This window comes from Coturnix japonica, chromosome 13 (genome assembly GCF_001577835.2).
Source record: "Coturnix japonica isolate 7356 chromosome 13, Coturnix japonica 2.1, whole genome shotgun sequence".
NCBI classification, from domain to species: Eukaryota; Metazoa; Chordata; class Aves; order Galliformes; family Phasianidae; genus Coturnix; species Coturnix japonica.
This window is the reverse complement of record NC_029528.1, coordinates 12,938,914-12,966,788: the sequence shown is the minus strand read 5'-3', so window position 1 is coordinate 12,966,788 and position 27,875 is coordinate 12,938,914. Positions and strand designations below refer to the sequence as shown.

At 41.3% G+C, this 27,875-nt stretch overlaps 1 long non-coding RNA gene across 1 annotated transcript in view; it reads left to right on the top strand.

Moving 5' to 3' along the window:
• Positions 1-27,875, top strand: part of LOC107320301 — a 79,104-nt gene that overhangs the window by 747 nt on the left and 50,482 nt on the right. The window lies entirely within an intron of this gene.

Sequence of the window (27,875 nt, the reverse complement as noted above, 5' to 3'; positions counted from 1 at the left end):
GAGTACTGGTCTTAGAACTTTTGTTTAGGAGTCCTGGAAGGACTTTGCTTTTATAAATTTACCTGGTTGCTTTTTGAATCTTTTTAGACTGGCTTACACAACATACCTTGTGCTGATGTACTCTACATTGAACTATTGTGAGTTGTGCTGAAAAACACTTATTTTTGGGTGCTTTAAATTGTCTTCTTTAAAGAATTACTAGTACAAATGTCAAGGGAAATAGTGTATAATAATTTCCTGTTACTCCTTTCCTTCTCAGCTCTGAATTTTGAGCTCTTTGGAATTCTTACCACACTATGCCAAAGACTTTGCAGTCTACATATTTTCTCATTGTCTAGAAATTGTGCCATAGCTTTTCAATTCTGCTTAATCTTTTCTTAAATAGAAGAAGAGGAACCAGCACCGTATATAGTATTGAACATGCTAAGCAGCCAAGTTTTGGTTTATGTCTTTTTTCTTTTTCTTGGTTTGCTTTATAACAGTTCTAAACACAATCTAATTTTCTGAGCACTGCTGAACACTGAGCTGATACTGTAATCTGCAGCACATCCATAATTTGTCCATGGTTTTTGTCTATCTGAACACAGCACCAGTTTTGCTGTCCCTGCTGCTATGCTCTCTTCCATCACAGACTGGGAGGGGACATACCCTTGGTTTCATATTATAACACCAGGAAAAGCAGGCTGGGTGAGGACTCTTGTTCTTTGTTATCTGCCCTTCATTGTTTCTATAAAGAAAGTAAGGATGTTGATCTCCAGGATTATGAAAATAAATGTATAATCTCAGTTTAAAGAAGAAATGAAGTATTACAACTGGAGCTTGCAAAAGCACAACATTTCTGATTTTCTAGAAATGTTGTTATTTTTAAATTTGGCTTCATTCCATGTTGGATCAAAACCAAATTTCTAAGTGTATTTCTGATGAACTGCAAGTTCTCAGGTTCTGCAGTGGTGCAATGAAATTGGTGTTATTTTTCAGCACGGTGTTTTCCTTGAGCGGATATTAGGAGCTCACAGAGTTCTAAGTGGACAGACCTGCTGGCTTATTATGGGCTGCAAGACGCAGTTATCAGATCCAGACTGTAGCCACACCTGAAGGTGCACATGTCCCCATATCATACTATCCCTTCTTCCTTTTTTTCCCCGTCAGAACTGATATTTGGACTGAAACAGTTATGAGTCAGAAAGCCACCAGGATATGGTATATTTGTGTGTTTGTGTTTTATAAATCTTTGTTTCCATGAGAAAAAAATTACAACCTGCTCTAATCGTATACTTCGGGAAAAAACAACAACAACAACAAAAGCATTTTAGTTGCAGATAGGAGAATAACAGTGCATGCAGAAAAAGAGAGATGAAGCTAGAATTTAAAAGCAGTTGAGATGAAGGTGCAGATCTTTTAAGCATTACAAGCTATGTCTGGATGCAGTAATGGGGCAAAGAGAGACGACTGGCATTTATTGTCAATTTTAGGGTATAGTAAAAAGCGGGTCTTTATGTAAGATTGAATGCAACATGACTGACAGTAATTTTGCCATCCCCATTCTGTCAGCTGCTGACAAAGTGCATGAGCATATGTATAATTTCTGAATGATGTGAAGACACTTTCTGGTGCATAAGTAGTTCCTTTAAAAGAAAGATCTGATTGGTATAGATAGAGGGTAATGCAGTTTCAAAGCAATGCAATATTCAGTATAACAGGTAGCACTTGTAACATATATCATGTGGAGGAAATGTACTTTATTATAATTTGAGCCATCAATTATAGGAGAAGCAGTTAGAGAAATTGAAATAGTTTGAACACTGCAATAGAGGTTTGCACCTGGCTATTCCAAAAGTTAATATGGGCCATTTGGTGCACAAGAAGTCTTGCACGTTCCAAATGCCTGTAGAGCAATACTGTTGTTAATTTCAACTGTATTAATGCATAGCAGAGATATGACTGAGTCAGTGAGAAATTTACTGTTGAAAAGAGGGGGGAAATAAAGGAATGTTAAAAAATAAAATAATAATGTTGGGGCAAGGAAGGGAGGCAATGCCAGAGAAAAACTTCTCATTTAAAGCAGTATTTATTTTCATGATTTCATTAAGATCCAATTTTTACCCACTTACACATCTGAACTCTGAATTCCGCAAAGTATGTTTGTTTTAAGAGTTAGTCAGTAGGGCAGAAGAAACGTTGAAATAACATTCTGTGTTTGTTGGCTGGTTACTGTACCAGGCTTCACTGAACAATTGCAGCTTCTCTGAATCCACTTTTGTCATTGTGTAACACATCTCGTATCCACACACACACTATGTTACAAACAGAAGGTCACTAGTTGAGCTGTTACAGTGTTTCTTCCTCTGGTGAAAAATGGCAAGATCCTGCAGTCACTGCCATGGTTGTGGGAAAAAAATTGCCTGTGAATCTTCCATCACTCAGTGCCTGAGCACGTATCACACTCAAGTGAAATGAAGAGTCTCGGTGTGCAGGTGGAAATGGGACTTTGGCAATGATTTCCCCCTGCAGAAAGTGTGACAAGATTAAAAAGGAGAATATGGTGCTTATATGTGCTATTCCAACTGTATTCCTTCTAAAATTGTCCTCCTTCTGCTTACTCTGATGTGGTATGTACATTTACTAACAGCACTTCTGTGTCCAGGATCTGATTCATTATAATGGAATATAGCATGGTAGGTAGCAAAGTTCTTCAGAGTTTTCTAAGAAGTGAAAATGATCCTATTTTAAGCTTTGCAACCACGACTACAACTGCTCTTTTTAGGCTTGTGGGTGTTACAGATATTTGTCATGGCCCTAAAAACCTTCTTCAACTGGCCATGGTACTTTCCAATGGCAATTTAGGAATTTGAGAACTGGTCCTGTGATGGTTCTCTTCCATCAGGGGAATCACAGAAGACCTTTTATTTTTTCTACAGAAACTTTTCATCAGATTCCTCAGCCTTTTGTTTTAGCTCCAGTATATGCTATGAATCTCACCCTGGATTAATGCTGCTTTTTGCTGTTATACGGCTGTTCCAGTAAGTTCCTTTTGTCCACTGACAACAATCCAGCTCACTCTAGCATTTAAACTATACATAAGGAGGAGGAAAGGACAGGCTACCATCTGCTTTTTGTAACAGTCAGCCCTTGACAGATTTGTCTTGGTTAACATTCTGCATTTCAAGTTCCAAAATTCCTGTGACAGTGACCAGAGTTAGGAAACTGGTAGCAGAACAGGGCTGAACCAGAAGCACATGCCAGGCTGGTGAGGTCAGAATTCTTGGGTATGGCTGCAGCCAGTAAATGTTCCCATTTGCTGTGTTGTCAGTTTGACCATAGTCCAAGGCACTCAGCTTTCTGCCAGATCCCAAGCCAGAGAGGTTTTGTTTGCCTGATTTCCTAAGAATACAAAGACTATGAGATCTTGCTGTCTGTGTATTTGTTTACCTCAGTTCCTCTGCAGTTACTGTGGGTCTCAACAACCAATCTCAAAGAAATTAGATAGAGAAGTGTCAGACTTAAGGATATAAAGTTATATGTTTTGTAAAAATGCACAGCTGTGTTGAGAGATACCATTTAAATGCTTCTGTTTTGGGTAAGGCTGCAGTAGGAATTCAATTAGATAGCTAGGAATCCCCTTAGAAAGCACTGTGACTGATTTTCCTGCTTCTGAGTGAATTCATTCATTCTTAAACTCACAAGAATCCCAAGCTTCTTTTTCTTGACTATTTGGTCCTGGCTGCCATCAGGTAAAAGACTGTGAATTAACTGCATCAATCACTTCCAGTTCCAAAGTTCTTGATAGTTCATTCAATATTGAATTCACTGCGACTGGATCCTTCAGTACTTAGATCCTGAAAAAGAAAGTGAGAGCTTCCACCTACTTATTCTCTGATCTTGAAGATAGTTTTGAGAATGAAGGGACATTCATTTCCAGCTGCTTGTCTCCTCTTGGAATAATTGCCAGATGTATCTGAAATCTTGCCTTGCATGTAATGCCGCCCAATAAAATAAGTGTGTTGCACAAGACCATAATGCCTGGCTAACTCTGCACCAGTTCTACTTATTTCTTCATTTGCAGTAGATTCAATTCATCTCTTGTTTGCATCAGTGTGACTTTATTTATAGGCTTTCCCTGTGTTATGAACTTAATTCCTTTTTTTTTCTTCTTCTTTTTTTTTTTTTTTTTTTTTTTTCTGGATGGATGCTGAAGACTGAGTTCAGAGGGAAAATATTAGAAGCCCTTCAGCTCTGAGGTTCTTGTTCACTAGGTTTCATCATTTTGGGAACTGTTTGCCAGTTTGTAAGACAAACACAGAGAAAAGAGTATGAATGCTGCTAGCCCAAGTAAAAGGCTCCATTATTGGGAAGAGGGGAAAAAACACCCACAAAAAAACACACAACAAAAACAGAGGTAAGAGCTCCAGAGAGGCAGGGGTTGTCAAAAAGCCTTCCCCATCAAACAGACTTCAGAGAACCATAGCAGACGGATTTTCAGTACCAGTCAAATGTAAGAGTGTAGAAAGTTGACATGCTGTCCCTTGGAGAGCTGAGGTATTGACAAAAGACATGCAAACTTGAAAAATGTACATTTGTGGAAAAATCCATCCTGACAAGTGACTGCACTTAAGTCACCAAATGGACTTCACCCATGGGATGGAACTCAATTATTGTTGCACATCCAATGAATCCAACCATGGAGAAAGCACATGGCCAATGAAAGGGAAGCGTTCAGTAATCAGATCTTTCAAAAACTATTTAGCTTTTTGCCATTGAGTACCTCCTATAAGTGACGTGTACTTCCCTGCAAACCTGCTTGGCTCCTCAACTAGGTGCTTTGAAATGCTGAGCCACTCAGCTGCTCTGGAGCGCAGACACATCCCGCAAAAACCATTCAAGAGAATTTCTCAAACCTTTCTGAGGAAAATCTGACCTGAGCTTTTCAATTGCAATTTGGTAAATTTGCAATATTTGGTAAAAATGAAGAATGTTGTTGTATTTGGTGATATTTTTATGATACTTACAACAGGAGCTATTTAATGCTAGAAAGATCTTGTAAAATGACATAGTTCTTGAATTCCCGCTCAAAACTCCATTAAACAAGAAGCTTGCAAACTCTAAGTCATTAAGACAGTCTTCCATTTTGAGTGAGGAGGTGCCTGGAGCACAGCTGCTGCTCAGGGTGTATCTTTCCTTGCCATTATTTTCTAGGTGCCTTCTCTTTCCTTTTGAGATTATTTTATCCTTTGCACAATCTGTGTTCTTTTTATTTTCCATCCTTTTGATTTCAAAACTGCCTCAGTTATGACAATAAGTAAATCCTTCTTCGTGAAAGATCCATTTGGGGTCATTTATATTTTTCTGTTTTAAAAATGAAGGTCAGTCTCACTAATGGTATCTAAACAATTGGTTTTAGAATGCACCTGCGTGCATTGTTTCTATGGCCAAATTTGAAACCTTTGCAGCTTTTATCAGCCAGCTGGTTCTCTATTATGTTTGCCTGTTTTCATAGATCTGCCAAGGTGCTTTTTAGTTATCTTTTTCTAGAATAAAATGAATATCTAAATATCTACTTTTCCTGAAAATTCAGAATGCATTTTCCCTCAGCTACATGAAAATCCAGTTCCACCACTGTGTACACATACACACATTAGGTGGATGTGCACATGCAGACATCTGCTCTTCCAGCCATCACTGAAAGGAAAAATCTCATGGGGACTAAACTGTTCCTTTTTTTTCCCCTTCCCTTTTCACTTCCACTGTTTCAACCAAGATTTTTATTTTTTTTTTCATAATCTGTCTGTCTTTCTCTTTTGCAAGCTGGTGATTTGGGCTTGGAGGATTCCCTGGGCTGCCAAGCAACCAGCTTCTTCTTATTCGGATTTTTAAGGCAAAATGTAGAGCAGCCATTTATACTGTCAGCCTGACGAATCTGAGCCTAATCTCAAGATGAGAGTTATCAGGCAGTATCAGTCAAGCAACTGCCATCAAGGATCAGATGTCAACAACCGAGTCTGTACCATCCCAGCCTCAGAACAGAGAGCTGGAGAAAAGTGCTTTTAGCATCGTTTTGTTTGTATTTTGTGAGTGGATATGAGCAGGGTGCTGGATTTCACTTCTATATCCAAAATATGACTGTTCAGAAACATCACATAGGTGCTTTGATCTCAATCTACAGCTAGAAGTGCAAATGGAAAATGTGGTGAGGCCTGACAAGATGAAGTCCATACTCAAGACTGTTCTTCAATTGTTGATGTAATTAAAGCCAAAGAACATTTAGCATTTACAGCAATTGTATCAGCAATACTATCTCAACAAAACAGAAAGTCCATGTTCTTTGATGAATCCCTTTGGGGAGTTGAAAATCCCACCTTTGAGCTGTAAATCTTTTTCATAAAAACACTCCATATTCACTTGATGTTGATGATGAATCTTCGGCACTCTTAAATCTGTCTAGAAACATCGTTTCTCTGTGTAACACTTTGTAGCATTTGCCTTTCTGGATAGGATGATTCAGCACGACAAGAACATAGCGTGCAAGTCTGTCATGAAGCAAATATTTTTCATTGTTTGCAGAATCCCTAGAATTCAACAGAGGAACAGACTGCTATTTGAGCCAAGAAACATCTGAATGTCATGTAAAGTTCAGTTAATTATGCTCTAAATAGTCACCAGCACTACTCTAGCTTTTAATTGGGTTCGACTGGTGCTGTTATTACACGGCTGTCTTCCAGTGAAGGTGGAGGTTTGCTTTCATTTTGGTCTGCTTACTTCCACATTGGTGAAGCCATTTCAGTAAAGAATGCATTCTCACAGACTTAGAAAAAACATGGCTGTGGTCTTCTAAAAACTGCAGCAAGCTTATTCTAGGGAATCAGCTTAGTCTGATTAGAGCTCTACACAGATTCCATGTACACTTCACCCAGGAGCACATATAACTGCCGTTGCCACAGCAAAACTCACATCAGCTACAGCTTCATTATAACCTTCTCTATGTTTATGGCAGCATAAAAAAAAGAGGAAGAACTTTTGAGTGTTTTGGTTCAATGCTGCAAGACATGAGCTTTCTGGCTCTCTGGTGTGCTCCAGCAGCACTCAGGGTGGGCAGCTGATTCTAACAGTTGCCCCAGCAGGAATGAGTCAGTGCAACTGAGCAACTTCTGAACACACATCCTCATACCTACTGTTCTACCTTCAGAATGTCCACAGGTAGTTAAGAATCTCTGAATTAGTAGTTTCCTACTCTAAGTCTGGAGATCCACAAAACAAGACAGAATAACTGACTTCATTCTGTTACCTGAGCTGCCATACCAGAACCCTGAAACATGGCCTAAGGAGCACAGGAACACATTATTGCCTAGGTTTACAAAGGTATTTAAGCATACAAGGATGCAGACAGACACCTAATAGGATTTATAAAAGTACCTAAGGGAGTTTGGGACCTAATTCCCATTGGCTGTCAATGGGAATTAGATGTGTAATCTACTTAGGCAATTTGAAAATCCCACTGGCTGCATCTTTTCATGGCTAAGTACCATTACAAGCCTTAGCTCTAATGAATAGAATTATTATTATACTTGGTTTCATTTCCTAAAACTGTGATCTTCGTATGAAGACTTAGAGGCAACTTCACTGGGAAAAACTGCTTGACTCCAAGCCCAGATGGGTGCTTTGAATATGAAGTGTCAGGAAGGAGTAAGTTCACCATTGCTGCTGTACCTGCAGTTAGCTTGGAGAACTGCCAGGGGGTTTGTGAACTGGTCAGTTTGGCTTCAATGTGTGTCATGTAGAGAACACAAGTGACTTGACAAAGGCAAATTTGGCTCACTCACAGCAAAGTAATAAAGAAAACAAAATCATAAGTGCCCGGAGGCTGTGACTAGCCAGTTGAAAGGGCTGCAGTTTTCTTGCAAAGAACAGTGTTGGAATCTTTTCAGCACTCCATGAGCTGAATTCAGTCCCATCTGGTACTGGAATCCACAGCTTTGGGTGGTACAGGGGCTCTTTGGTTTCCCTCTTTAGCTCAGGCAGCTGAGGCACGGGCTGCAGTGCAGAGTTTAGCTAAACTCTGTATGTCTGTTCCTTTCTCTCTTTCTTGTTGGGCATAAACTCAAACAATAACCAGAATTCATCTATGTATATAACTGTTCAGAAGCTATGAAAAGCTTTTTCCCCCCCCCTTGAAGTAGTTTTCATTAAATCAAACTTGAACCCCTACTAATTGTTTGTCCACTTAGCTTTAACACGCATAGAGCTGTGTGGTGAATGTCTTGTCAGCATATAAAAGAGTCTGAAAGAATAAATGGGGTAGGAGATAGCTGGGAAAGGTTGCTACATTGTCTGAAGCTGCAAGAAGATACTAATTATTTATAGGGCTTCCATAAATGTGTGTGAACATAAGAAGGCAGTTACAGTGTTTTTTGATCTCAGCAGAATTAAAAAACACTGTTTGCTGATAAAAAACATTATGTTTATTTTAATAAAATGTGGATGATAATTAAAAAAATTAAAATTCTGCATGTATTTCCAGGTGAAAATCTTGGTCTGAGTCACCAGAGTCCTTAATCAGAGGGATAATGTGCCATATAGACACATGGAAAGGATACTGCATACAATGACATAAGTTAACCATAAATCTGGCCCAAGTCTTTATGAACTTTTTAGTACATCTCACTGAGTGCATGGAGTGGATAGAGAAGAAATCTGAGGGCTGTGAGGAGACATTTAACAGGGTGTTTAACAACAATTTTGCAAATGCTGCTCTTTACCATGTCACTGTTCCTATTCCTTGTAACAAGTTAATATATGAGTGTATGCCAGCCTGGTACTTAGAAAGTATGAGTTTTTCTGTTTGCAAGCCAGAGAACATGTCCCACAGCAGGATTTCAGCATCTCCTGACCAGAACCCTTATTTACCATTTCAGCATCTACATATATACCCAGAGCCAAACTACTGTACAGGCTGTTGTTACTTGAACTTCAGTACAGCTGTTTTTTGGAATCAGAAAGAAAAGAGTACACACTGAACATGACTGCAGTGCCCACTTACATACCTCAAAGCAAAGGAAGTGAATGTCCAGTGAGAGCAGGCAAGTGCCTGGTGCAGCCAGGCTCCTGTCACCAGGAGCCCACAGAAGGCTTGGCTACGGCCTGCTGAATTCAGTTTTACTGCAGAGTACAACTGCCTGCTAAAATCATGTCACAGCTAGAATTTCTTCCCAGCACACCCATTGCTGAGCAACAATGCCTGTGTGTCTTTTCCAGAGAATGGGATCAAATCAGTCCGGCTCTTAAGAAACACACCAGCTGCAGCTGAGAGGGTGATAGGACAAATTTTAGTTATAGGAGCTTTGCAGACCCAGTTGACTGTTCAGTTTTCATAGCTAAAGGCAATCTATCAATATAATCCCCTGTGTGGAAGAAACACCCTTGCTGGAGGCAATGGAGTTTAGGTGCAAGTGAGATAGGGTATGCACTATAACAAGGACAGGAGGGGATATGGATATACAGGAGCCAATTGCATCGTTTTGTTTTTGTTTTTTTCTTTTTTCTTTTTCGTCTTTCTAAATCTATTTGATGCTAATAAACTGGATGAGTATTAAGACTGGCTGCTTCCCAGCATGGAGCACAGACATTGTGCAAGATTCCTTTCAGCTCAGCCTTGCTGACATGCCTGGTTCTGACCTCAACAATCTCAAGTTTTTCCAGTTCTGAGTTCCTCTATGAGTGAAAAGGCCTATGTCAGTGAAATTGTGCCAAGATACCTGGGGAGCTGGGCAAACTGGAAAGACCAGGTTGTTCATCCTATGATCTCAGGAAGGGGGTCCAGTTGCAATGCAGATCTGGGAGGTCAGTCTCAAGGAGGGAGGAATAGGCATCAGGTGAGATATCAAGGGTTAGTTTGAGTGGGTTGGGTGAGCAACACTGACTGCCAGCAGGCGAAGGGTACAGTTCTTTTTTTATTTTATTTTCCCAGTGGAAAATATTTCAATAACTTTTTTTTTTTCTTTTCAACAACATCTTTCTTTGATCTCTCATCATTTTCTGAATGAAAGGAAGTAATCCTTGACAAAATAATGAGTGAATACTGCCATGAAAAAGCCAGTTCCCACTAAATGTCTCCTGCTCTTTTAGTAGGCATTTTCAAACAAACTCTAACAAAGGCTCTGGAATTTCAGTCGTCCTTGAGTGTGCTCCAGATGTGCTTTAATTGGGGTGGTTAATATTCCTTCCAGTCTCTGTTCTTTTCTACTTTTAGTCTGATTGAGCATCCCTTGAAAACGATGGACGTCTTCTTGGTGACTCCATCAAGAGGGCTTGAACAATCTTCACAACACTGGGTAGGCACCAGTACCAGGGACTCTGCATCTCTTCTCTTCCTGGTAGTGAACACAGTAATTCTCACTTTACCTGGATTTTACCTGTCTTCGTTGGCCCGCTATGGAACCAGATCCCCTTCCTCAGAAAGGATTTATAACCCTCCATCTGAATATACCTCGTAAATATCAAACTTGGGACATTTTGTAAATTCTTTTTATTTCTTTTCATCTGCTCCCTCCTTTTGTTAGTGAGGAAGTTGGCTGACAGCTGGGAAAACCTCCCCAGGTAGTTCTATTTCCCTGTGTTATCTCTGTATTGAGTTTTAGTTCATTATTTTATTTGGAAAATGTCCTTGAAAATGTGCTCATTTCTCCTTTCCAGTCCCAGAGCAGTATCTGTGTCAATGTATATGAATACAGTCCCATTTCTTGCTTTCTTAAGTCATGAAACAATCTGTGTGTCCAGGGCTGGTTACAGCAGAAGTGGTGAACATGTCCCTCGGTGTGTATACATGCTGTGCACAGTGCTTAGCCCTCATCTCAACCATGAAGTATTTTGGAGATAAGAGAAGCTCATATCATGAGTGAAAGAATCTAACCAAAGGTCAGAGGGTGGAAACCATCCAGAATTAGCCGTGATTGTTTTTAGACAGTTGCTCTATTTGGATTGCTATAGCACAGGAGCCATCCTCCAAAACACATAAAGTGATGGTTTCCTTTCAAAGAATTGGGATGGTGAGGGATTAGCCAGTACTCACAGCAAACATACCATGATGCAGGAGAGAGGAAAGAATTGTCCAGGCTTTGAAGCAGCTAAAAATTGGCAGCAGTAACCAAAAATCCTTTAACTGATGGGCAAATATGGAAAGCAAATGTTTTTGCTCTGCTGAGCAGAGACAAATACGTCTAGATAAACTAAATGAAAGATTTCACTTTTGCTTAATCTTCATGGCATTTCCAGCCCACAGATTTCTGGGAATCTAATGGAGGCCAAATCACATGACATTTCAACAGATTTGCTGACCAAGGCCTTCGGGATCAGTTCTGAACTTTGGACGATTAGTTAAAATGAAATGCTCTGGGCTTAGCTGTTAACAGTGTCTGGAGCTTTGTACTGTGAGATCTGAGCACCAGTCAGCTAAGTGCAAAGCCAGTGACCCTGAGTGATTCATATCAGCCTTGCCTGCATCTCTGGTACACTCAGCCTATACTGTCAGACATGGTGTCTGCTCTGGATTTTATCTAACCCTCCTGGGGTAAAGTTGTTTAGCAAAAGAAGCCACCGTATATATGGTACCCTGAAACAGTTCTATAGTGCTACCTGTTGTCACTTGCTCCTCACCTCTGGATTTACCAACTTCTTCCTCCTCTTTTCTTCCTTCTCCCACCCTCAAGACTGCTCCTTGTTCCTCTCTTCCCCCATTTCCAAGCCTGAGATGAGAAAGCTGAAGCTTCATTTTGTCTTCTTCCAAATTCAGGACTGCGGCTCTTGCTTCTAGCTCCAGGGCCACCACTGAGCCTGGGCATGGTCCAAGCTGCTGCTGTCCAGAGCCACTCCCCAGCTCCTGTTCTAGGCTTCCCAGCACTGCAGGCAGCAGTCATACAGCACAGTTCCACCCTGCCTGGACCCGCAGGAGCTGGCTCATGCCAGTCAGGCCTTCTACATGTTGGGTAAATGCAGCTGTAGTGCTGGAGCCCAGCTGTTCAGAAAAGTGCTGAAGCCACATTTTATCAAATACCTGTGGTTCAGGTTATACACAATAATCTTCCTCAGGACATCTTGGAGTCAGCTGTGCTTCTCTGAGTGCCTGCAACAGATACTCAGAACGGCTCTTGGTGGAAGTTGCCAGAGTGAGAATGATTCAGGCGTGTGATCTTCAGACTGCCTGAGCACACTTGGCATGAGGTCAAGGCTCTCAAACCAGCTGTGCCCCTTTGCTAATGGCTTGACAAATAGAAGCATTTTTTGCATTTGTCACTGAATCCCCAGGCCTGTCGCTTTCATGTTTCTCGGGGCTTTAATTCCGTGCCAGTATATTGGGCTGGTTGGGGAGAGAGAGAAGCAGTGCTCCACAGATGGCCCAGGCTGGGATATCCTGGGAAGAATTTATCCTCTGAAGGCACAAATTCCTTGAAGAGAGAGAGATTTAAAAAATGTGCCACATTTCTGCAAACACTTTAAGCTGGCATAAGGCAGCTCTGCAACAATCTCTTTCAGAGGGAAACCCACCATTCCCATTCCTCTGCCTCCTCTTTTCTGGCCCAGGGCCGCTCCTTTCCCTATGCTGGCACCAGCACACACATGGCTGCGCAGTGAACCAGGCCAGGGAACTCTGCCAGGTTTAAACTAAACAATTTCCTTTTCCCCAGGTTAGTTTTAACCTGAATGAGTTCCCTGATCTGGTTCACTGCGGGGCCACTCATGTTGGCACAAGGCAGAGAGTAGTAGAGAGAGTAAGGAGGAGAGTAAGGAGATAGAGGTGAGGGGAAGGAAGGACTGTTTCCTCTAGCAGCAATGCTGATTTATGCTGGCATATAGACTTGGTGTGTCTGTGGTATTAATTACTGAAAATGATGTGCTCAAATCCATGTGTCACTGCTGAGAGATTTTCAGGGATAAAGGCCTCTCTCATCTTCAACATGGGATCTTACTGTTTGATTCTTAGGAGATTACAGTTCGGAGGGTCAGAGACAAACCTGAGTTCCAAGTCCTATTACACCAAGTAAGTGACAGTCTTCCTAGGCAATACAGAAGGGAAGATGAAGGCAATGGGCAAGAAAAACCTGGTTCTAAGATTATAAAGCAAATATTGAGCATAGCCACGTGAGCTGAGATTTCTCCTTGCAGTTTGGCCTTCACCAGCAGCTTCCTTGTCTCCATATGTCAAGTCAACCATTTGCTACACTGCCCTCAGTTCCCTTGTGTGCTGATGGTGAATACTTATTAGGTATTTATTTAAATATCAAGGAGAATTAATCTTCTGAGTAGCAGCTTGGTAGATGATTTGTCAGCAGTCAGCTCATTTACTCTAGTAACATGTGGATTAATTCCATTTAACTGAGTGGTGCTCTCTTTGGATTTACAGTGGTGTATCTGAAAGTAGGATCAGTCCCAATTTATTACTCCATAGCAGTACTAGCAAGTATTCTGCTACCCATGTCCTACTGCTGGTGTTCTGCTTCATTCATTTGAGGCCTCCAAGAAACTCCGAGGCACAAACTCTGTCCCTATAATTGCAGCCAACTGATAGATAGTAGAATCTGAGCTGATAATGGAGAAACAGACATTAACAAAGGTTTCTCTCTCTCTACTTCAAGAATTTTGTTTAGGAATTTGATATGTTAGGGGAAAACATGTCTTAAGTCTTCAAATGGTGATTATATGGGTGTGTCACTGGCATCTTCTGTTTTAAACAACTATCAGTAATGAGTATGAAAGCAGCCCAGATGTTTGCAGTGTAGGAATTATTGTGATAAGAGAAGGTTGAAGGATTAAGAAACAAAAGGTTCTGAGGAAAGGCCACGTAATCCCACAAACCACCTTTTCTGTAGCCCTTGTTACCCAATGGAGGTGACAAAACGATTAAGATGATCCAAAAAAAGAGAAATGAAGGTAATTTTAAAATGCCGTGTGATAATTTATCTGAAGCGTCTCATCATTCCAGATTCATTTCCTATGCACTGTAATGGTGTTGGTCCTTATAACTGCCTTTGGTATTCAGACAGATATTGCAGCCGATCTCTGTAAGTACTGTTCTACATTTTAGTGTAAGTTATTGGAAACTATAAATAAGATTCTGCTCTGACCATAATCCTTCACTGATACATAAAATAATCATCTGAAAAAAAATCAGTTTCATTATAGCATCAAATAAGATTAATTAACAACGATACTGTTTTGTTTCAGTATTAGACAAAATCTCTACACTTCATGACAGGGTGAAGGCCAGGTGCGTTAGTTATTATTATGGCCAGTGCATGTTAATTATTATTTCTTATTTATGACAGTACAGGTGAGATTTAAATCTAATTCTGATTTCTGAAAGGCTTAATGTACGTTATACTGCATCATCTCATAGAAATGTTTCTGTGAAAAACAAGGATACCTTTTCAGACCTTCACTTTGGACAGTTTGAAAGGATTATTTTAACCAAAATGATGATGGAGACATTATCATTATGTTTGTTTCCTCGGTGCCCAGATAATAAATTCTGTTGTAGATTGGGAAGAAAATATATATATGTATATTTTCATGAATTAATAACAAAAATATGTTTAAAGGAATATGGTTTTTTTGCAGTAAATTCTGCTGAAGGTTTCTGAAGGTTCATCTGAGCAGTTTGGTGCAAAGTTTCTTGTCTCTTTCAACAAGTCAGTGCCTCAAACCCTGTTGTGTAATGACACAAATGCCAACTATTTTGTAAAATAAACCACCAAGTTGGACTCCTGTTAAGCAATTAACGTTAGTCATCTGGAGAAAGCGTGAGCAGCTTTGTTCCTCTTCCTTGACATGTGGGTTAACCACCTTCATTTCTTTGTTTATAACCAGTTTGGTTCATAGATAAAGCCTTTGTTGTGCTAGAAGCTTTGCTTGGTTGCAAGATTCTGCCTTGTTCTCAGTGCAATTGGGTTGTGTGTTTGTATAGCTCTTGAACCCTGATCTTCATGATGGATTCTGGAAGCTGCAGAAAAGCTGTTAGTTACACACAGGGAGTGGTTCAACAGTTGTCTTGAACTGACCTAAACCTGTGTGATGCAAGAGGGCTGATCTTACCCTCCTAGCACTGGAGACAGGTTTGTTGGAAATGTAAGGATCCCTTGGGGCAAGGTTTCACAATAGCCTGAGCTGGTCTGTGCTGAGACTTGCACAGCCTCTACTTATGTGTTCCCCTACACTTGCTGTTGGCTCAGAGATGAACTTAACAGAAGCTAATGACTCTTTATACAGTGTTAATTTTCTGCTGATTTAGTGAGCTGAATAGGCTTGTGCAGGTGGGAGGCCAGTGGGCAACTCTTCTTGTGCCAAGATAGAAATGGGAATATACAGAAGACTTTTATATTTATTATCATCCTATTAATACCTTGAAAAAGACCTTCAGCAAGTGAAATATGTCTGACTCAGTTGTCCACCTTATGATTTTCCTATTGTGATTACCCCCTACATTTGCAAACACATTTGCATTTGTTTTCTTGTTAAAAACCTATCTTTCCCTTGTCTGGGAGCTTCTGCTCCCTGCTCTGGCAGCTGACAATCCATTTCCTTCTGCTGAGAATCATCAGAGACTCCCCAGGGTTGTCAGTACACAAAGAGGGTTGCTAGAGGCTCTTTCACACTTACTAATGGAAGAAGCATCAAAACTGATCACAAGGGGACATGATTCTTTCTTGGAAGTGAAAAGTTAAAACATGGCAGGTTCTTTCTGGCACTAAATTCAGCCCATGAGAAGTGGCTGCTGCAGGGAAGACGGTGTCCCTTTTTAGGAATATTCCTGCCTTTTAAGCACTACATCTCTTCTTGCTTCTGTCTTATGAGAGTTTACAAAAGATGACAAATATCTTTTACAAGAACTGCAGCTGTTTACAATGGTATTTGTAGAAGAAAGTAATACAGCCTTTCTGTTTCTCCTCTGAAACTGGGACTTTGAAGCTGTTGCCTCATCAAGAGAATAAGGTTGAAAAACTCACTCTCTCACATAGGAGTCACAGACAGAACTTGGGTAAAGGGCTGATACCCATCAACACATTTCTGATGTCCCTGTGCTGTTCGTCTCTATTTGAGCTGACAGTCAATGCCCAGACTTGGTCACATCTCCCCTGCACTGCAAGGAGTTTTGATGTCAGTTGTGGGAGATGGAGCAAGCCTGGATACCCAGATGTGAGAGAGAGAAGCCCTTGAGGGCTGACCCTTGGCTCTGCAGTGTGAAATGCCATTGTTCATCTGACCTTTTAAATTCAAAGCATTTGCCGGAAATCCAGAGAAAAGCAAGCCCAACTGGTCAGGGTGGCTCTGCCTCTGTTTTAAAGAGAAGCTTGTGTCTTCAGGCAGACACACCTACGCCTGGGTCTGACCCCAAACTGTATGCATGTATCTGGGATGAGATGACGAGTGGGGTCCATTCCCCATCTGGGGGTCTGATACACAACACAGCACTTCTAGTGTGTGCCAGGCCACAGACTGCCCTGTGTGACAGGTCGCAGGCTGTTCTGTGCAGCAGAGTGCAGAGGCTGAACATACAGTCCTTACCTCATCACAAGTGTGTGCTTTTTCCAGGAGCATTTTCTCCCTCCTCTTTTAGATCTGCAGAGCTGAACCCTCGGTAACCTCACAGGTAACACATGGTCACCTTCCAGGCTCACTTTTAACCCTGCTTTCTTCCACTAAGCCAATTAAGCACACAAATCTCTACAGATTAAGGAAGGCAGGACAGCTCACAGGAAGGCCCCCTGCTTCCTTGCCATTCCCCAGCAGCAAGCAGAACGCTTTGCACTCCGAGCAGCCGCTCAGCGCCGAGGCGATGAAGAGCAGCAGGAGTTGCTCGGGACAGGCTGGTCGGGGAGCTGGGGCTTGTCTAATCGCTCCGTGCTCGGCCCTGACATCTAGTGGGACAATTGCACTACAGCACGGAAGAAGCGGAGCAGATGAGATCAGGGCTTGCCTTGCAAGGCTCAGCAGAGCAATCGTTTCCTCTGAACGCTGGTTTATTTTATTGTACCTAATGCTGCCAAGGAATTTGCTGTGGGAGAAAGGAGGAGGCCCCAACATAACCCCCCTAATGGGAAGTCGTTTTTTTCTCTCTTCCTCTGAATATGAATTCCTTTTGCTGTCAGGTGAATGGTCTAGCTGCAGCAGTGACAAACATCAGTTTCACAGTCACTTCTTGATTAACACCATTAAATGAAAACCAACTGTGATATAATCCCAGGAGACCATAGGGTAAAACTGTTGGAGAGCTCATAATAAACCCTGTGAAAAATGCAAAATTGCTACAGGCTAAATTTTCCACCCGGCTTCTCAGAACACAGCTGTGTCACTTGTAAGTACAACTGCTTGCACATGCAATCCCTGCTCTGTTTTCACAGGTGAGAAAGGAGCTCTCAGTTCAGGGAAACATTTTGTGTATATAAATCAGATTTTTCAATTGCTCTGCTGGAAGTGATGAACATAATTGTCTTTCATAAGGAAATGCGTAAATAGCTCTTCTCAGCTGAGAGGACAAACGTGCAGTTTTATGCTCTTGGAAGGTTGTTTGCTGAATGTTTGCAATGCCCTTTGTGTGGGAACTGAGAGTGTTAGGACAGTGACAGTACAGAGGATCTGCTGTTGAAGTACAGCAGGAATCTCTATTTGTAAAATTTAGAGACTGTGCATTTGTGGTACGTGATCATCAACACAGAGTGGCCATATGAGGGTTCTTCACAAAGCCCAAAGCCATCCCTTCATCTCCTGCTTTACTTAGGTCTGCAGATCACAGAGTCATAGAATCATAGAATCGCTCTAGTAGGAAAAGACCTTTAAGATCATCAAGTCCAACCACAACCTGACCATACTGCCCTAAATCATGTTCCTGAGCACCGCATCCAAATGGTTTTAAAACACATCCAGGGAAGTGATTCAACCACTTCCCTGGGGAGCCTATTCCAGTACTTAACAACCCTTTATGTAAAGAAGCTTTTCCTGACATCCAACCTGAACTTACCCTGATTCAACTTAAGGCCATTTCCCCTTGTCCCGTCACCTGTCACCAGTGAGAAGAGAACAACCCCTCTCTTGCTGTAAGCACCTTTCAGATATTGGCAGAGGGCAATGAGATCTCCAGTCTCCCCTCAACCTCCTTTTCCCCAGACTAAACAGCCCCAGTTCCTTTAGTCTCTTCTTATAGGGCATATTCTCCAAGCCCTTCACAAGTCTTGCTGCCCATCTTTGGATGAGAACATTCCTCACATTCCCTGCTTGTGGGAAACCAGGGAATCCCTTAAATTGCCCCAGGAATTTCCAGTCCAGAGCTGGAGGATTCCTCAGAGATATGTTTCACAGCACATGGTCAGGCTGCCTACTGTGTGCCTCTGTTTGTGAGGCACATCTTCATCAGCGATGCCAACAGAGTTGATTACTCTGTTTCTGCTGATGGCTGGCAACTTACAAAACTGCTTTTGGCAATGTATCTACCCAGCGAGTCTGATCTGAGACAGCTGAAGTGAAATCAGAGCCAAAGCTTTTGTACTCTTTGAGCTTTTGCTACTTGATTCTCCATCAAATGAGGCAGTGACACTCAGTGCCAGGGGACTTGCCATTGTGTAGGGGAGGAGGCAGCGTCACAGAGCTCCACAGAACAGTGGCATCTCTGCCGCTAATGTGTTGGGCAGTGCTGCTGTCTCAGGGCCGTGGCTTCTCCTGGTGGGTTTATTTAGGTTTGGCACAGTTTGATCACTGCACAAGTCTTAAACAAGCAATTAATTGAGATTTTAATAAATGGTCACTGCATGCTAATTGAATACCCGCTTGATTATTTTAAAATATTATGTGAAGTTTGTGTAATTGGTTACATTGGTATTAAATTAGCATATAAAATCTCCTGCAACTCTTGTATGATTTAATGAGGCTGTTATCGTGCGTGAATAAAACGGTGATTGATGAGTGAAAGCCTCTTTTCTGAGCACGGAGATTCTTTAATAAGGTCAGGAATATTTCTGACACGTACTGAGTTACTCATGTTATGCAGGTCACTTTTTGACGACAGACTGACCCATGTGTATAATGAGTGCTTCGGGACTGAAATGGATTCCTAACTAACCCAGCATGTGACTGGATTTGGACCTGCAGTCACACAGCAGCCTGTGTAAAAAAAGAGAGGTCACCACTCTGTCCTGGCTGAACTCCTCTCTGTAATTGTCAGCCCCTGCAAGGGACTGAGCTGTAATTCAGGGAGCCAAAGAACAGAAAGTATAAAAGGCAAATCAGTAAACTGGAAAAGGAGGATTTGAAGCTCTTCCTCACATTACTCCCATCCCAGTGCCACTTCTGTCTGGCAGGTCAGAGACATTTCATGTGTGGTCTGCCTTGGGTGTGCTTAAAACCCTGTACCAGCCTAGGGACAGCCCAGTTAATCCTCCTCTACCCTGGCTGTAACTCCTGTCTCCTACTGTCCTGGCAGGAGAAAGCTCTTAAGAGGCTCTTTGTTGGCCATTACAGGAACTGGCCTGTGGTGTGTTCAACTGATTCGAGGCCAACAAGTATGGATGAAATGGAAGAAGTATTTCAAACCACAGCCTCTCTTGCTGTGTATTTGGGGCAAGGGACATTAATCTGCAATGAAGGGATATGAAGTTATTTTTACTCCACTCCTTATGAGCCATCCTGACCACAGAGTAGTCACCCACACAAAGTTAAAATACGGATGTCAGAATTTGCAACAACTTAGCTCTGCTCTCCCTGTGTGGAAAGCAGATGTTCTCAGGCTTCCAGGTACTGAGATGTGCTGTGTCAAGATCACAGTAGGGCTTGCTACTTAGTTTGAATATAGACAGTTCGCTCATCTCCTGGGCACGCTCCCAAGCAAGCGTGCAATGCCTGATGCAAGGCACACAAACATCTGTCAAGATTGATGTAGGAAGTGCAACTCTTGCCTTGGGGCAGGCAGATAGCCCAGGTGATCTCCTGAGGTCCCTTCCAGCCCTCCTCTGAGACTGATTTCCTGAGGAAATGCTCCTTGTACAGCCGTTCTGTTTGTCTGTGCTTCTGTCTCCAGCAGTTTTTGAGACAGTTGGCCAGTTTCAAGTGTATTTAAGCTGGGAGATAGTAAATTCCTAAAGCTTCCTGAAAATCAGCAGCTGAGTACAGGAGAAAGACTCAAGATAGTGCACCCACTGAGACCTGCAGTTATAGCTCACTTTATTTGCTTAGAAAAGCAGCAGACAGCTGGATGATCTTCGCACGTGGCAGCCTATCTCTGGGTACAAGCAGAGCTGTGTGACACCCATGGCTCATGCTGTCTCTCACTTGGGTAGCTGGAACACAGTAGGCAACTGCTAGTGTTACTGCATGGGATGGGAGGCAAGAGGGGAGATGAGAGCTCATGGTAGGGGCTGAGGAGATGTGAAATATAAAGGCGGAGGAAACTAAGCTTTTTTAGTTGCTCTGCACCTCTGACACACTGTTTATGAGTTCATGGTTGTCTTGCCCACCCTCTATGCTGACTGTTAACGATCCTGTTCTTTAGTTGCTTGGCAGAAGATCTAACTTAAGAGAGATCAAGCAGCAGCAACATATTGTCCAAAGTTGTTCGACTTCCTCCATATGGTGATTTCTGGTCTAGTGCGGTGCTCGCTCTGAATTAGGAAACATTGTTGTGATGGCATCCAGGAGTGTATGAGCATGTAGTGGGGATAATTGCTATGTGAGAGGGAGGTTAAGAGTGCAGGAGAGAGAGCATGTACCTAAGGATGCGTGACTGTGCACGTACATGAATCTTGAGAATCATATTGTTTGTGTTCAGTGTGGTAAAGCAGCAAATTCACCAAGGTTGGTATTTTTATTGCCACAATTCCCTGTTTCTCCTCTCCAGGTTCAGCAGTTCTATGAATATGGAGGTTCCTGGTGTCTGTGAACAGACTGCTCAGGCCTTCAACTGGTGTACAGATATGGGGATAAATTTTGGAAAGTTTCATAGCGTTCCTTCTAGTATCCTGATTCCTTATCTCTTTCCCTCCTGCCTACTGGCTTGATTTTGCATGCTTATCTGTTACATCCTTTTCCTGCCCAATAAAAAAACCATTTTTGTAGCCGGATGTGTATATATGCCTGACTGCTGGCTTCCACAAACCTTTCTAAATATCCCTAGCTGTGCACAGACAGTTAGCTGACTGTTGTTTGAGCTCATTTTTATTTGCACTTATGGCAGAACCCTGCTGCTTGGCAGACTGAATGAACTTGGATATCACAAATAATGGGGTTGCCATTTTGCTTCTGCTTGTGGTGTGAGTGTGGGGCAGTGCAGCTCATACTTCTCTGCACAGCAGAGCAAGTTCTTGTCTGTGACTTGTCCTCATACATGCAATGGTCAAAACGCACATCATCCCCAGCAAAACTCAGAGTGAAACCAAGTCAAGCACTATGACCAAGGTCTAACTAAACATTTGAAACATCAGTTTCTGCAAGGAGTGAAAACAGAAGGGAAGAAATAAGAGAGATCTTCAAAGTGATGAAGTGACTTGCTCTGGGTCATGCAACAGGATAATGAGAAAAGTAGAACCAAGCTTTCTTGATGCCTAGTTTAGTGTTATTTCAGCTCAGCTGCCTGACTTCTGGGATGTTGTGACTGCAGAGCCTACAGTCACTTACGTCTATTATTATTTGTACTTCTGTTAAAGTAGGTTTCTGGATTTCACCCATGCTGGTCTATCCTCCTGGGAAGTCAAATGGAAATGCTATCGTCTATAACGATCTCATTCCCCTGGCAATGCACTGGAATCACAAGCGTTTACGTTAGCTAAATATAGCAAAGAGGGACCTGTGGTTGATCAGTATTTCTCCCATTAGTGCTGTAGGTGGAACTGCACTTAATCGGAATTACACTAAATGGATATAGGAGACATGGGGATAATTGACCAAACTCGTCTTAAATGTGTTTGTGGAGAGAAAGAAGCCGCAAAATGACAGGCATTTTCCCCATTAGCCTCTATAGAGAAGTTAGCAGGCACTGTGGGCCGGATTCTCAGCTAGAAGGACTTGCCATTGCTTTTTTGTTTTTTGTCTGGAATCAAGCTGATTTACCCCAGATGCAAACAGAAAATTGGTGTCACCTGAAATATTCAATGTCTTCGGCTCACAGAAAAGTGAGGAAAAGAAATAACTACTACAACTGCAAGTTTACTGTCATGAGTTTGAGTCTTTTAGATAGGAATAACTAAGCCTGCTGAATAGTAGAATTAAGGTTAATGTGTCTACTAGTAAAGGAGCATGTCAATGTATAGCCAGCAATAGAATTCTGGATATTATGCCAAAAGCCAATTTAACACTGAATATATTATTTACTTAATATACAATGTATGTAAGCCAACAGGCTCATTTTCCAGAAGGTATTTTCTATACCTGCAACTGCAAAATAGATGTGCTTTTTCAGTCTTTCCTCCCTGTGAACACAAAGCTGTTCATTTAAATGGAAGGGAACTTAATGCACCATTTACAGCAGTGCATTTTACACTGGTATTTGCATTCAACACTGATTCCTTTTAATTTCAAAGGAGGTACTGACAGGATTAGTAAATTATCCCCAGCCACTATCCACATCAGTCTAAACATGAGAGGTCGTGTTTTTTTCCCCTATCACCACTGGGGATTGCGCTAAACAGTAACCTCCATGTAATGGTCCTGGTCTCTGACCCCACCTCCAGGGAAGTCTTCTACAAACATCTCTTTATACCGCAGCATTCATCTTCTGATGATGTGTATTGCTCAGGTCTCTGGAAGATCTTCCTTTGAGGGGGGATTACACTGCAGTCACTTGACATAACACTTTATATCTGTTATTCAGAAAAATAAAAGACCTTGAAGTTAAACATGCTCTCAAGACTGAGCAAAAGAGCTTTATTTTTACAAAAATTGCTAGCCGCTGTACTGACAGGGACAGAGAATAATAACATCTAGTTATGCTTTTTTTATTTTCCCCCTAAATGTCATGCCAGTCTAACGATTCTAGGACCTGAGTCATGGTTTTGGAATGCTTCATTGACTCCACTGGAAATTAAGCACTTCAGGTTGAAGTGCTTGTATAAGTCTTGTCTTGAGTAAGATTAGATTTATACTTGTGCTTAAGTGCTTTGCTGAACTAGGGCCCAATTAAGTTAAATATGATTATTTTGTTTCCAGAGACAATCTCCTTTCACAAGTCTGCAGCAAGCAGCTTCTGCAAAAGCACTCATCCTTAGGAACGAACATAAATGCCTTTACCAAGACCCAAATAAAAATGTATCACTTTATTTTAAAGAGAAGCTGGATTTTCATATTTTCTAATAAAAATAGGAAACCTGATTAAACTCTTTACACTTATAAGTGCTCTACTTTCAAATCAGACCTGACACTAAGTAGGTTAGTGGGAGGGGAGATTTAACAAATTTCCTGTAACAGAACTTGATGTGATCCTCTGACCTGAATTTTCAGACTTAATCTGCTTTAAAGAACATGCTTGAGCCTAAAACGGCAGTAAAATTCACTTAAGATCTAAGCTAATTTACAACAACAACAACACAACAGTGAACCCCCACCTCAAACAAACAGAACAGCCTGGTATGATATGATGTGTGCATGAATGTGCTTGTATATATGAAGAAAGAAAAAAAAATAAAAATAAAAAAGGATGAAAAGTTACTATTGAAAGTGTTAAGCAAACCTGGGACTAAGCCCAATGCTACTGAAAGGGGCTTTTGATGATACATCTCCTGAAAAACTACAGTCCTCCCATAAGTCATCAGATATGGTATTGCGAAGGCATTTAAATGTGAGGTCCTGTCAAGTTATGTGAAAGCCCCATGATGTATGGCCCAAAGGAGTTTATCTTGCTCTGGGAAAAAAAGACCTTGGAACCGACACTTTGTATTTTGAAGCCAATAAAAACATCTTAAAATAACGCCCCCTCCCTTCCTCAGAGGGTAACGGACAGTGAGAGAGAGAGCGGGGCTGGGAGAGCGGTGATCAGCAATGATTCAGTTTCTGGGTCTGAGAACTTTGTTGTGGGCAGTGCAACTCTGATGATTTATAATTAACTCCAACATGAAGAAGAAAATGCCAGGCTTTCATAACAGCATTACAAAAATAGCCCCATTCTCAGTGTTTGCAAAATTGGAAACAAATGTCTCAAGGAAAACAAGAGCTCTTTACAGCCCTATCCATGCTTCAGAGCAAGGAAAATACTGGAATTCCATCATGACCACAGATGATGAGCCAATATCATTTGTCATGGGAAATTCATCTGGGTAAAACAGGATTGCTCCATTACCCTTCCATCACTCTAACAAATAACTGGATTGACATCGCTTAAATTAAAAGCAGTTAAGATCTTTTCTTTCTGGCAGAGAAATGTTGTCATCTCCTGTACCCCAAGGACCTGAAATTGAAAAGTGATAGAATTAAATATGTACATTTTGTGCATCCAGCCAGTGATATAAGACTGTTGGGTTCTGGTTGATTGTACGAATGATCTTAGATAACAGCATTGTAGAGTCACCTAATGGTTTTAGGGTCTGGGCCCAGCAGGTTCTGGTTTATGTGATTTTAAGTAGGGCATGTTATTTCAATTTGGCAAGATATCACTTTTATACATGGGAGTAATCCCAGTGCAGCTAGCGGGGCTACCAGGCAGAGGCTGAAGTATCTTGCTGACTCAAGACCTGAATTAGACAAGAAGCAGTGGCGTAAAAGCCCCTGGAGAGTAACAGTGAAAATCCTGAACTGGGTCATGAGGAAGTAGTAAAGATGAAAAGTTTCTCCAAGGATTTCACGAGGGAAGCCCTGAACAGATCATTGCTGTCTTCCATTATGTTAGCAACAGTCTTTTTCTAATGGATGTATTTTCTTATAAATTATTCTCTGGAGTCCTGAGATTTTAGAAACTTCTCTGTTTCTGCCTCTGCCTTTGCCTCTATCTACATCTACCTCTATGACCTCTTCCTCTACCACTACTTCTTCTTCTTTCTCTCTATCTTTGCTTCTCTGCCTCTGTCTCCATATCTAGAAAATAAAACAAAACAACGAAAACCCACCCACCACCACCACAAAAAACAAAAACAAAAACAAACCAAAACAAAACCAACAAACTCAATAACAACAACAAAAACTCCCACAACTTCCAATTATTAGACCTGCAGATTAAAAGGAAGATGATGAAATCATGGAGTGTGTGACTCATTTTTCCCAAATTCCAGTGCCTGTCCATGTTGCACAGAGGATCAGACACGTTCAGAAGGGAACATGCAGCAAAATATTCTTTCTGAATTCCTTTCTGATTTCTCATTTTGCAGATCCCGAGGTGAGATGTGTCAGGGACGTGCTCAGCACTGCACAGCTGTATCCTCCGGGGGCTTCACCATCTTTATTGTTATATTTCATGCTAAGTACCCTATAGAACGTAGTTGTGCTGAAAAATGATGACAGCCCCTGACCAGGAGCGTTTACAGTAGAAAAAACACAAATCAATAAAAGTCATGGCTATTACGCAACAGAGCAACTGCAGTACTAGCCTGACACAGGAAGACAAAAGCAAACGTATAATGAAAACATCCTCTCAACGTTTTTTTATACTCTGGTGACCTTACAGCTAGCATTTATATCTACAGCCACCTATATAGCTGCCATTCAATTTCTGATAAGATGAATCCCTGTTTAAGTTGACAGATTCTTTGGAGATACTTGAAAGGGAAGTGCTGTGATTCTCAGTCATCATTATTTTGCTCCAGACATAACATTTTTCTTTTTTTCTTTTACTTCTTCACTCCAGTTGAACTCCTGTCAAGTGCACCCATTGGAAACAATAAGATAAACCACCTCTGTCATTTACTTCCAATGTAGGAAGTCTTAACTGTGCTCTCTGTTCATTAGCACCCCTGACTTTCAGAGCAGCCATCCGCAGAACTGTGGCAGGATTCACCAACTGCAAGGCTGTGAAACATAATTTTGATTCATGAGCTGAAATCTCTCTAGCACAGCTCTTGTGGAGCTCGGAGTCTTGCTGTCTTTCACCCGGTAGAGTCAGTGATTTGCTGTGCTTGGAACCTTTTGCAGAGGCAGCCAAGAGATCTATAGTTGATGGGCACCCTCTTCTAGCTGGCTTTGCAGTAAGGGAGTTTGCTGCTTTCTGTGTAGCTGTTGTTTGGAAGTCGCTGTTAGATTTCTGCAAAAAATCATGACTTTTCTGGTTTGCTCTCTAGTGAAGATTTTGTTGTTCCACTGATTTTAATGATCTCTCAGTGAAGAACTATCACCATCGCTGGGAACTTCTTACTCTTCTAAGAGCAGAAAAATTTCTATTTCCACGATTTCCATCAATTTTACTATGCAAGATATTTCTGTGTAGAAAATGCAGTACAATTAATACATTGAAAAATATCCTTGTAACAAAACAAATATATTCACAACGGAACCAATTTCATCAGTGTTTCATGGGAATGTATTTCAAAATTCATATTAGGAAGACTGAAATGTTTCAGTTTAATATGAAAAGAGCCTTTAATTCCAGGAGGGTTAAATGTCTCATTTCAATTTCAATATAATTTCTTGATAAATGAATGAAACAAAACTACAGTTTGAAAACATTTTAACCTTTCTGATGGAAAACATTTTTATACAGTTTAAATGAGGAATATTCCAACAGGAATGTTGGAGGTTTTTAGTTTCATCCAGATTCATAACTAAATACAGCCTAAAAATGTTGATTTTCTGCATTGCATTCTTTTGTTTTGAGCAATTCTGACTTTATCCAAGAGTTGCAAATGCTGTTTTATATTGACATCCATGTGGCCAAGATACTGCTACCTGAATTTTCTTGCTGATTGGGTCCAGTGTCATCTCTAAATTAGTATATATATTGCATTTACTGGCTGGTAACCAACCCGGAAATACTTGAGGAAGCTCAGTTGTAACAGATAGATTGGGATAGTAAAGATCTCTATAAACACAGGCTGACTAACTGTCATAATTTGTAAGTGAAGCAGGTAAGCATTATTATGTTCACTTCAAGGATAGATAATCTATGGTACAAAAAGGTCTTGTGTCAATCCCGCACCTGTGCCAGTATTAAGTGCCCTGATGAGAAGAAATTAGCATTGATATTTGTCAGTGAAGGAACGAGCAGTTGAATCTATCAAACCAGCCAGCTGTTCCTTCATCACTGCTTTACAATTCAGGCACCAGCACTCAGCAAATTCTTGCATCCTTCCCAAATTTTTCTCAAGTACAGTGTTGTGCAACACACTGACAGCTTCCAGCCCTTCTGTAACCACACATCAATGGGAGAATTTTCCCCAGGGAGGAATGTACTAGGTTGAAGGAAAAGTGAAGGAGACTGCATCCCCTGTTCCTTTAGGATCTCTTGGCGCATGGTGTAATTCTGGCCATGGGATGGAGGAAAGCCCATACAGCTGCAGATTCCTCTCGTGCACATGACTTCAAGTTCAGCTCCCTGGTGTTTCACTGGTTTATCTCTAAGCTGTTCTGGTCTGGTTAGGGCAGTGCCCACCTGCTGGTGTTGAGCTCTGCTGAGGATGCCAGTCATAAAGCATCCTTGATGATGGAGAAACCTGCCTATGGTGTCTGTGGGATTTAATCATCTGTGAAACCTACACAACCTGATGTATCTGGCCATATAATGCTAAGGTGAACTGTGCTATAAACAATTTTAACTTCCTGTGTGTGTCTTCTATGATATTTCCCCTGCTCTTTCCTGTATGAGAATTGCCCCTTTTTTACTATGCAAAATGAATTCTTCTATTTTAGACTTTAGAGAAGCTTGTATTGGAGCAAATAAGGAGGAGCTTGGCAACGAAAGACTCTCATGAATATGCCAAATAAAACTGGCCTTTGTTTTG